Source organism: Copidosoma floridanum, unplaced genomic scaffold (assembly GCF_036245765.1).
Source record: "Copidosoma floridanum isolate Cflo_tuat_1 unplaced genomic scaffold, Cflo_Japanese_pri ptg000031l, whole genome shotgun sequence".
Taxonomy (NCBI): domain Eukaryota; kingdom Metazoa; phylum Arthropoda; class Insecta; order Hymenoptera; family Encyrtidae; genus Copidosoma; species Copidosoma floridanum.
Genome location: NW_028321908.1, coordinates 5,324,712 through 5,336,360, shown reverse-complemented (window position 1 = coordinate 5,336,360; position 11,649 = coordinate 5,324,712).

The window sequence follows — 11,649 nt, the reverse complement described above, 5'->3', positions numbered from 1 at the left end:
CCTTTACCTATGGTCTCAAGCTTTCTAACATCTGCTATGTCAACGTATTTCTTGGTTAAAAAATACGCTAACTCAATACTGCTATTTCTATTATTGTTTACTTTAACGTCTTGTAGTTATTTAGTTTTTACTTTGTCCCTTTGTTTTTACAAGGCCTGAACTTTCTAGTTCTATAATCATGAGCTTGTATTGTTCTGGAAGATTAGTTAATAACAAAGCGCCTATCCATTCTTGGCTAACCTTAAATCCTAGGCCATCGAGTTGCTGCATAGTCAAAAATGTCTTGTTTACGTATTATTCCCTACTGGAGCAGCTATCAACTGTGTTGTTACTAGTGTTCTAAGTTATCCGACTTTTTTTGAAAGTCCTTTATCCTCAAACACGTCTTTAAGCTTATCCTAAACTTCTTTTAGCGTCTTTGATTCTCCTGTTTGTGTAAACTTGCCACGTACTATCACTTAAATTTGACAAACCACAAAAAAAGCCCATAATCTGTTAGTCAGAGGTATGGATAAGATAAATAAGTATGTGTAAATTATGCAAGAGTCAAGACCGTCAGCTCTATCAGAAGTTTAATAGTGTACTTAACGTGAAGGTAATACAGACTATTTACTATGTGCAGTAATCTAAAACAGCGCCACATAATTTACAGTTAAGAAAAATAAATATGTAAATGATGTAACAAAAATTATTTTCTGTTTAATACAAATTCTGAACTTTCAAAATCTATACTTTATGTATCAAAAATGCATTAAAACTACAAAAAACAATTAACAAAGTTTGCAGTTTGTAAAAGGCTATGCAATCGTATTGTATCACGTTCTTCTTACCGTGCAGCTGGCGCTGTTTCAGAAAACTGCACATAGCGAATAGAGGAGCATAGTTGGAACAAGCCTACAGTGTTTATATTAAGCACATATGTATTAGTACATACGTGTGTGTGCTTTAACAAGTATCAGCACATAAATACTTTTAAGTATTACAAACGGTACCCACAGAAACTTTATTAAAAGCTTAAATATGTGTGTCTGTAAGCAGCAGGGGTTCTCTTGTTTTTGTTAGTTCAATTTTTTTCAAATATTTTTAATAATGTTCTAGCTTTTTTCCCAGGTTACCGCAACAGCCAATTGGCATAGTCACCGGGGCCACTCACTCACCACCTATGTGTGGGTGTGTATTGCCGCACCCATTTACTAATGCTCTATCTGGTACCATACCTCTCATACCATTGGAAGTATCTCCGTTGAATTCAACTTGCCAGTTAAGCTGAAAATCTATGCACCAACGGTGTATTGGGTCTACTCGCCACTGTGTAGCTTTTCCCTGGAGAAGACTCCGTATTGCAGGACGTCCACTTCTCGCTAGTTAAGCCAGCGCTCTCTGCGGAAGCATCAGATACAGGCTAATAAGCATCCTTGGAGAAGTCCCGTATTTCGGTGATCACTTATCACCGGTAAGGCCAGCGAGATCCCTGCCTTGCATTGGATCCACTGATTCCTACCTATAGCTTTAACATTGTTTCACATTCAACCAGGCCCGAAGGTCTGCGGAGCAAGGAAAAATTCTGAAATTACTCTAAATGAAAATTTCATGAAAAAAATTCGCCCCGAATCAGCCAGGATTGCATAGGAACTTTTTCCGGTGGAAACAGTTTTTTGAAAAAATCTGCACTCACCAGGAATCGAACCCACAACCCCTAGAATGCCGTTGTATTGGTATCAAGCAAGCATACCACTGAGACAATTCCGTTCCTTAATAATTTCCTATACATTAGCGCAGGTTCTAATTTATCTGTGAGATCTTCACTTCTTGAAATACGAGACGTTTTTAAGTTTCGTCTCATCAATAGCTTCTAAAGAGATATAAAAGCTTTCAAAAAATTTTCGGTAGTTATCAGATCAGTTAAGTTTCCCTAATGATTATTGACGATGTTGTGTCCTCCATAGAGTGTTACTAGTAATTGGCCTAATTTTAGTTTTTTTGATTTCAAATAATTAAATTTTAGTACATCTGTCACTTTCAACCACCTTGAGATAGACATGATTGGCTGACATTCCTTAATAATATAATGTACTATATTGTCTCTTTTATTCAAGAGATACTGTCTGGTGATAATTACTTTATTTATTAGCTTTAGCCTACTTAGGTGATCATTAGTATTGCTGTTACTATCACTGTTACGTACGTACACATTTCCATGTTGTTTTTCGTATCAATTTATTGGTTGAAAAGGGTAAAAGTCTGATAGCAGTATAAAGTCAGGTGCAGTACCTTGATTAATTTATTTTATTTTGTTATGGTTCATTAAGTTTGTGCTATCTTCACCCATGTTCTCCCAGGCTTTTTCAATTATCTTTTCTAAGTTGGGTACTTTGGATCGTCTATCAGCAATCGTCTGTGTGGGTGTACTCAAGCTTAAGGTATTTTCTTTTCAAATACGTGGAGTAATATAGTAGTTTTCCTACGACTTTGAAAAGTCTCTGTTTGCGAACCGAGAGGTTTGCGGCCCGAGCCGAAGGCGAGGGACGTAACGAGGTTCGTAAAGGAGACTTTTCGAACGAGTTTCGGAAAACTGCTTTTTCGCCCAAGGAAATACCAGCCTCCCAAAACCATCCGAGGGCGAAAAAAATAATTTTTCGTTCTTGTTACATTTTTGAAAAATTTTATCTTCGTCGAATAGAGGCTCGAAATCTGTAATATGTTTCGATATTCCCGCAATTTTATCATCTAGTAGAAAATCTAGTTCGTAATTCTGTTTTTCTTTTATACTCTAGTCTTATTTAACCCATCATCATGACTTTTAATAATAGTAACACGTTATTTATCTTGTTTTTTGCATACAGAAATGGTCCTATTAGATTTCTAGATAATACATCAGCGTTGATATTGTATTTTCCTAGCTTGTATGTAAAGGTTAACCAGTGAATTTAAACATCCACTGCATTAAACGCTGTTCTGGATCTTTTCTTGTGCGCATCCAATCTAATGACTCATGGTCAGCTGCAAGAACGAATTCGTTTCCTAATAAGTAAGAACACAAATTATGCATTACGTTAAGTGCAGCTAGGCATTTCTTTCCAGTAGTGGAATAGTTTATTTCAACTTTGTTTAGAGTTATTGAAAGATAGGCAAAAGGATAGTCAAACCTTTTTTTTGACTCAATACTGCTCCAATAGCATAGTCAGATGCTTCTGTTATTTACATAAATGATTCACTAAAGTTGGAAAATTGTATTATAGGCTCTTGACATAGACGGTCTTTTAATAATTTAAATTTTTTTTCCTGTACTCTGGTTTATTTAAATTATTTTCTGTTTTATAATAAAACTGACAATGATTTTGCTATTTTCAAAAATCTCTAATAAAACGTCTACAGTATTCTGCTAACCCTAAGAATTGTTTTATGTTTTTTATAGTTTTTAGTCGGGGAAATTCTCTAACAGCCTGCATCTTTTTGGGATCTGGTAAATTTCCTTGTTGACTTACAATGAATCCAAGAAATTTGACCTCTTTTCGAAATAATTCAACTTTATCTGGCTGACGTACCAAATTTGCTTATTCTAACCGGCCGAATAGTAACTTAAGGTTGCGGTCGTGATTTACTAGGTCTTTAGCGTAAATAATAATAATATTATCGAAGTACACCAAAATTTCTACATTTAATAAACCTCTTACTATGAGATCCAATGGTCGTTGGAACGTGGCAGGTACGTTTTTCAAGCCTTCGGGCATTCATCTATATTAGTAATGTCCATGGAGTATTGTAAATGCTGTTTAATACTTCCTATGTTCAGCTGTAGGAATTTGTTGGAATCCACTGGCTCAATCAAAAACTGAAAAACATACGGGTCCTCCTAACTAGTGCATAATATCTGTGATATTAGGCAATGGATATGCGTAAACCAATAGTTTTTTTGTTAAGATCACGGAAATCAATTACTTAACTCTATCTTGGATTTTTATGGCTATCAGGTTTCTCTGGAACAATCCATAGTGATGAAAAAGGTTCAATTATTCCATTTCTAAGTTTTTTGGTTATGCGTTCTTTTAAGAGTTCTTTATGTACTGGTAAGTGATGATACTGCTTAGCGTTGGTTGAAATGTTATTTTCCATCAGAATTCCATGCGTAACAAGATTTGTATAAGGTAGGGACTCTCCTAGTAGTAAAAAGATATCGGGATATTATTTTAATCAACTGTGAACTCTATTTCGTTTTTCTAAATTTAAATGACCTGTAAGCACGAATTTCGTGAGTGTTTCTATTTGTTCAGAATTCTAATCACCTATAACAATTTCTTCTTCACTATTAGTATCAGGATGAAATTCAGGGGGGATGTACTTAAAGGGCAAAATCTCTATTTGATCTACATCGATTGTAACATATTCTTCACTAGAATTAATAGCCATATTAGTACATTAATCGTTGTTATTGCGCACTATTTCTTTACCTAAATATATTGTCCAGTTTAAAGTGAACTTATGGTAGAATGTGCCGTACAATTGCTTTGCGAAATGACGTCGATATTTAAATGACCGGTACTTATTCTAACTTACTTGCTTATCTTTCATACATTACGTTACTTGGATTGAAATTATACTCTAGAAACTGCGTTACATTTATACATACATACATTTATATTTAAAAAGAGATGTAACTTCGTGATCTATTCAAAGGTTTTTATCTACAGAGACTAAATGTACCATTCTTATGTAATATCTAATATTACTTGAAACTAAATCTTTTTGAACGTTCGCATAAAAGTTTACACCCCCCCCTCTCTCTCTCTCTCACACACACACACATATATATATAATCTAAAAGCACATTGTGCTTACATAAGCCACTTTACACACACGCGCGTGCGCGTGTGTGTAAAGTGGCTTATGTGAACACCATGTGCTTTTAGAATATATAGCAATAATATTGAAAAGAAACGAGAAACAATAACCTTTTTTTACCCACTAATGTCCGCATAAGTCACCATTAATAAATATATGTATACAGTGCTCTGCGTAGCACAGTCAGCTCAAGCAAGTGCCGTTGCTGAGCTGAACACTTCACTCAGTCAGTAAATATATGTATACCAATTGATTGTAAATAAATTTCACTTTTGATTAGAATTTTTAAATATTTCGTTTATCCTTTCACAAAATCTGCTTTTGACGTAGGGTGGACTTAGCTGGCGACGGAAATGGCTCTTCCATGAATATATATATATATATATATATATATATATATATATATATATATATACTAGTGGGGCTTACGCCCCCCTGCGCGCACTGCGCGCCAACCCCCCAACTTTTGAATATTTTATAAGAAATACATTTTCATAATTCTTGTGTATTTATTCTTATTTATTCTTAACTTTTTCAGTTACACAGTAAAGTAATTGTTGGAAAATTATATCACCACGTCAAATTTTTAGTGGGAATTTGTGATTCCTAATGATTTGTGATGATTTGTAATTACAGCTTGGTTTGAATTAAATAAAGTAGATGATTTTGCAAAATCACTAAAATATGTTAACATTCCAGAACATTACATTTTTGACAATAAACTTAAAATTTGGAAAAAAAGGAAAATTATACTGAAAAATATTACAATAAATAATGACAAGTACTAAGGGCTATGCTGTTCAAATTGACTTTATTTGAAAAACGACGTTTCGACTACTCCAAGGTAGTCCTTATCAGGTCACTAAAAATTAATATACAGCAATGGTAACATAAATATGAATATAAAGATGTACACAACAGAAAACGCACTAACAATGTATATAAGTTTTATCTTTACTTACAATATTAAACAATAATCGCAGAGTGTCGTCAATGTAAGATGTTTATTCTACTCAACTGCGATATAGTACTATACATAGGAATTCTTTTTAAAGCTAAGTGAGAACATGTGTGTGTAGTACTACAACAGTGGTGAACCTGGTGTAGTACAAAATCAGCGGTAATTTATGAAACTGAGTTTATTTTTACTTTTAAGAATCAAACTCAATATCAAGGAAAATGGCCACTAACAGAAAAGTAGAGATTGATGGATAGAAATTATTATGAATTATCAAAATAAAAATTGTTATAAGTATTTGTTTATATAAAATTCAAAAACTGAGCTTAAACTTTGTGTATCTGTAACTTTGTTAACTGTATTATATTTTTTTATAAAAACCATTTCTGGTATTAAACGCTTATAAAAATTTTTACTATATTTTAGAAAATACAAACATACTTATGAAAAGAAAACAAACATCAACAATAACAGTATAATAGTCTCTAAAGCGAATAGTAACATCAAATCCAAATGGTTACACAATCTTACTACTATTAACTTACCAGAAGAGGTACAATTTTGTATAAATCTAGGAAGAAATTTCAATTTTTTCGATTTTGAAAATCAAAATGAAACCAAAAGAGACTATCTAGAACTTTTTAAGAGTCTAAATAAACCATTACATAAAAATCAAAGTATTAGTAACAATATAAAGTTTAAGATTCTAGATTTAGTAAAAACACATATAAAAAATAACAATAAAAGTAGCTTGGACATATTAATATCAAACATGTTAAATGATTGTAATAAGTTTTTAAAAAATAACAAAAACATAATGATCACGAAAAGTGACAAGGGTGGAGCTTTTGTCATTATAGATAAGCAAGACTATATCAATAAAGTCGAAGAAAGTCTGAATGACAAAAAATTGTATGAGGTAGTAGAGCACAATCCCCTACCTTCTTTAATCAATAAAACAAGTAACCTGTTGAATGAATTGAATGGGTCATACCTTTTTGGTGATAATGGTAATAAAAAAAATTTTAACACAATAAGGGACAAATGTATTTTGGCTAAGTGTTATGGCTTAGTTAAGGTACATGAACCAAATCAGCCCATGAGGCTTATAATCTCGAATATAGGATCTCCTGCATATTTTTTATCTAAGTGGGTTTCAGAATTTTTGAAAAATAATTTACCTCCTTCACCTCATAACGTAAAAAATAGTTTTGAACTTAAGAATGATATTAAGAATTTCCTTATACCTGACGGTTTTTGCATTGTAAGTTTTGATGTCGTTGCTTTATTTAATAACATTCATTTTTAATCAGTAAAAGTAGCTTTAGAATCAGTTTGGCACATTTTAAATTTAAAAATTAACTTAGAATTTTTTAAATTTCTAAATATCATTAGGTTCATTATGGAGAATAATTATTTTAGCTTCAATAATATAAATAACAGACATAAGTTTGGATCTGCCATGGGAAGTCCATGCAGCCCATCACTTGCAGATATAGTTATGCGTCACATTATAAAAATGCTATTATTTCTCGGTCCCTTTGAAATTAAATTAATAAAAGTTTACGTAGATGATTTGTTGGCTTGCATTAAGATTTCGGAATCCGACAAGGTTTTAAATTATTTTAATTCAATTCACAAGCATATACAGTTTACTATGGAGACACCTAATAACAATAGCATAAATTATTTAGATATGACTTTAACATGGGACAATAATGGACTCATTAAAACCAATTGGTTTCAGAAACCAACACATGCAAACAAATATTTGAATTATTGGTCACACACTCCATTGTCACAAAAAATTGGAGTGATTTATTCTTTGGTCGATCGTGCAGTTAAATTGTCAGACACTTGTTTTCACAATAACAACCTAAAAAAGGTATTTAAAATTTAGAAAGAAAACAATTACCCACCCGATTTCATAAAAAAACACGCAGAGAGAAGTAAAAAAATTATATATTATAATAATAAAAATGATAATAATAATAATTCAAATCAAAAATTAAAAGATGATAACAAAAACTATATTGTTTTACCGTATATAAAAAATTGTGATAGTAACTTCAAAAGTTTATTAAATAAAGTAAGTTATAAAACCATTTTTAAATCTATAAATAAACAAAAATTCTTAAACCATTTGGGAAAAGACTCAATTAAAAACAAGGATAAAGTTTGTTCAGTCTATTGTATTAAATGTAAAAATTGTGATAAATGTTATGTTGGTCAATCTAGTCGAGTCGTATCAAAAAGAATAAATAAACATAAGAGAGATGTGAAAAGTAAAAAGAACGAATCAGCTATTTTTAATCATGTACAGGACAGTGGCCACTCATTTGACTTTGATAATTTTAAAGTCATAGACAATGAACCAAATTTTTATAAGCGTTTAATATCAGAAATGGTTTTTATAAAAAAATATAATACAGTTAACAAAGTTACAGATACACAAAGTTTAAGCTCAGTTTTTGAATTTTATATAAACAAATACTTATAACAATTTTTATTTTGATAATTTATAATAATTTCTATCCATCAATCTCTACTTTTCTGTTAGTGGCCATTTTCCTTGATATTGAGTTTGATTCTTAAAAGTAAAAATAAACTCAGTTTCATAAATTACCGCTGATTTTGTACTACACCAGGTTCACCACTGTTGTAGTACTACACACACATGTTCTCACTTAGCTTTAAAAAGAATTCCTATGTATAGTACTATATCGCAGTTGAGTAGAATAAACATCTTACATTGACGACACTCTGCGATTATTGTTTAATATTGTAAGTAAAGATAAAACTTATATACATTGTTAGTGCGTTTTCTGTTGTGTACATCTTTATATTCATATTTATGTTACCATTGCTGTATATTAATTTTTAGTGACCTGATAAGGACTACCTTGGAGTAGTCGAAACGTCGTTTTTCAAATAAAGTCAATTTGAACAGCATAGCCCTTAGTACTTGTCATTATTTATTGTATTATTAGCTGTTCTTGGAATCAAATAATATCCTCAAAAATATTGCTGTAGGTAGATTAAACATAGTATCTCCAAAAGATCATAAACGCTTTTTTTTTATATTTATTTTCAAAAAATTACATGGGACTACATCGTTTGAAGACGTTAAAAAATATAATGGAATAACATATAAAAATTTCAGGGATACTGCAATTGCAATGGGTTTAATAGAACATGATTCCGAAATTGACAATATTTTTAAAGAAGCCATAACAATTATGTTTCCATACCAGTTAAGACAATTTTTTGCTTGGTTTTTAATTTCAGAAAACATTCAAGGAGATGAAATATGAAATGAATATAAAAAATATTTTACGGAAGACTTCGATAATGATAATAATAATTGTGTTCTTCTACATATTAATCAAATTTTGGTATCAAAAGGTAAATCATGTGAGTCTTTTAGTTTACCGACACCAACTATTAGCAACTATATAAATAATTGCAATATTGGGGAAATATCTTCCAGCAAAAAAATGTTCGATGAAATGTACACAAATTTAAATGAAGATCAAAGAAAAATTTTTAAAACTATTTGTGAACAAAATGAAAAAGTACATTTCATAGATGTTCCTGGTGGATCTGGAATAACCTTCTTATATAAGACACTCATTTATTACTTTATTTCTAGAGGTAAAAATGTTTTTTCAATGGCTTGGACAGAAATTGCATCTTTATTACTACCAGAAGGTATGACCAGTCATAGAACTTTTCGTTTACCTCTAGACTTAGATAATATTGAAAGTGTATTTTTAGAATTTAAAACTGAAAAAAAAAATTAAGGGAAGTTGATTTAATAATATGGGAGGCTTCTATGATTCCGAAAAAAGCTTTAGAAATCGTTGATAGAACGTTGAGAGACTTGTGTACTACAAAACTTTGCTTTGGTGATAAATTAATAGTATTAGGAGGAGATTTTCGACAAATCCTTCCAGTTATAAGAAACAGTAATAGAACTATAATAATAGAAGAAACTATTAAATCATTATTTTTATGGAACTTCTTCAAAATTTAATGACTACAAAATAATATCCGTTCTAGTAATAACGAATTTTCAAAATTGTTGTTAAGAATTGGAGAAGGGGACATAGAAAAATTTAACATTCCTAAATCCTGGATAACAGATGATGTCTGTACCAAAATATTTGGTAATTACAGCAACTGTTTTGACAGTAACGTGATACTAACTTCACATAATAAATATACTTTTTTTTTAAACAATAAGATTTTAAGTAAATTACATGGGGAAACTAAAACTTATTACAGCATCGATACTGCAACATATAAAGGTGTTGATAAATCAGATGATAATATTTATATAAATTTTCCCGTAGAAATGTTAAACAACATTCGTGAAGGCTTGCCACCTCATAAACTTAAATGAAAAATAGGTACAATAGTAATGTTAATTCGAACTTTGAGTATATCAGATGGATTATGTAACGGTACACGATTGCAAATTACTAAATTACTGAAGTATAACGTAGAAGGCGAAATAGTAACGGGAGAAAAAATTAGTAATAAAGTTTTCATTCCAAAAATTACAATAAATACTGGAAATACTTCATCATAACCTTTTACTTTCTATAGAAAACAATTATCATTAGTTGTAGCATTTGCTATGACTATGAATAAGTCTCAAGGTCAAAGTTTTGATAATGTGGGATTATACTTAAAAAAACCTTTATGTTCTCGTGGTCAATTATATGTGGCTTTATCAAGATGCAAAAATAAAACTGGAATTTTTGTTCAAGTCGATATAGAAAACAATTTAGAGATTGAAAATATAGTTTGGAAAGAAATTTTTGAATGTAATAATGTATCTAATATTCATAACATGATTTAATTATTATTAGTTATTATTTTTTTATGTATAGGTAAAATTTATTAATTAATAATACATATTATAAATGTATATCGTGTTTATCTATTGTATCAATTTCAGCATTAATTTAAAACAGAATAGAAATGGACGTAAGTCTTCGTGGTTTAATCAGGCTTTATAAGATGACTCTTAAAGTGATGCGAAACTTTCATTGTTTATATTAATGATACTCTAAATTTAACTTAAGTTTATGTACGTAAAAAGAAGAATTGTGTATTAAAGGACTATGTAAGTGATGATGATATAATAAGTATGCGCACCAATATATGTGTATATATTATTTGGTTTCAAAATATTGTTAACTCCATATAAGTTGGTTTTTAAACGTACTTAGTTGTATAACGTACAGTGAATGTGGGATGTTTTGAGAAAAAGTACTATGCAATATTTCCATGTGATTTGGTAGGAATGTGGTAATATACTTTAACACATTGACAGGGCTGGCAAAATGCAACGTTACAAAATGCTAACAAAAAAAGTCAGCCCACCAAAAACTTTATGCTTACAAAGAAATCAAGGGATCCAGTAAATCGAAATACAATTGATTGTATTTAAGTTGAGCCGATTATAGTATTGTGCAGTAATCTGTAACTATTTAATTAAATATTAAAACATACATTGTTATCATCCCATGAAGCCATACGTGGTTGAACCCCCTGGCTTGAATTAAGACTTATACCATACTTCTATACAATTCATATAATATTTTGTGGGGGGGCGGTGGGGGGCCATGAAAAAATGTGTGGGGGGGTCGGTGGGGGGGCTGTGGGGGGTTTTAAGAAAAACTACGATATGTCAAAATATGCTAGAAAATAACAGACTTTTACCTTATGTTGTAGGTGGTTGGTAAGGGGGCGGTAAGGGGCTAATTGGGGGTGGTGGGGGTTTGTGTGGAATGCCCCACTGAGTTAACTATATAATATAGGAAGATACTAGTGGGGCTCCA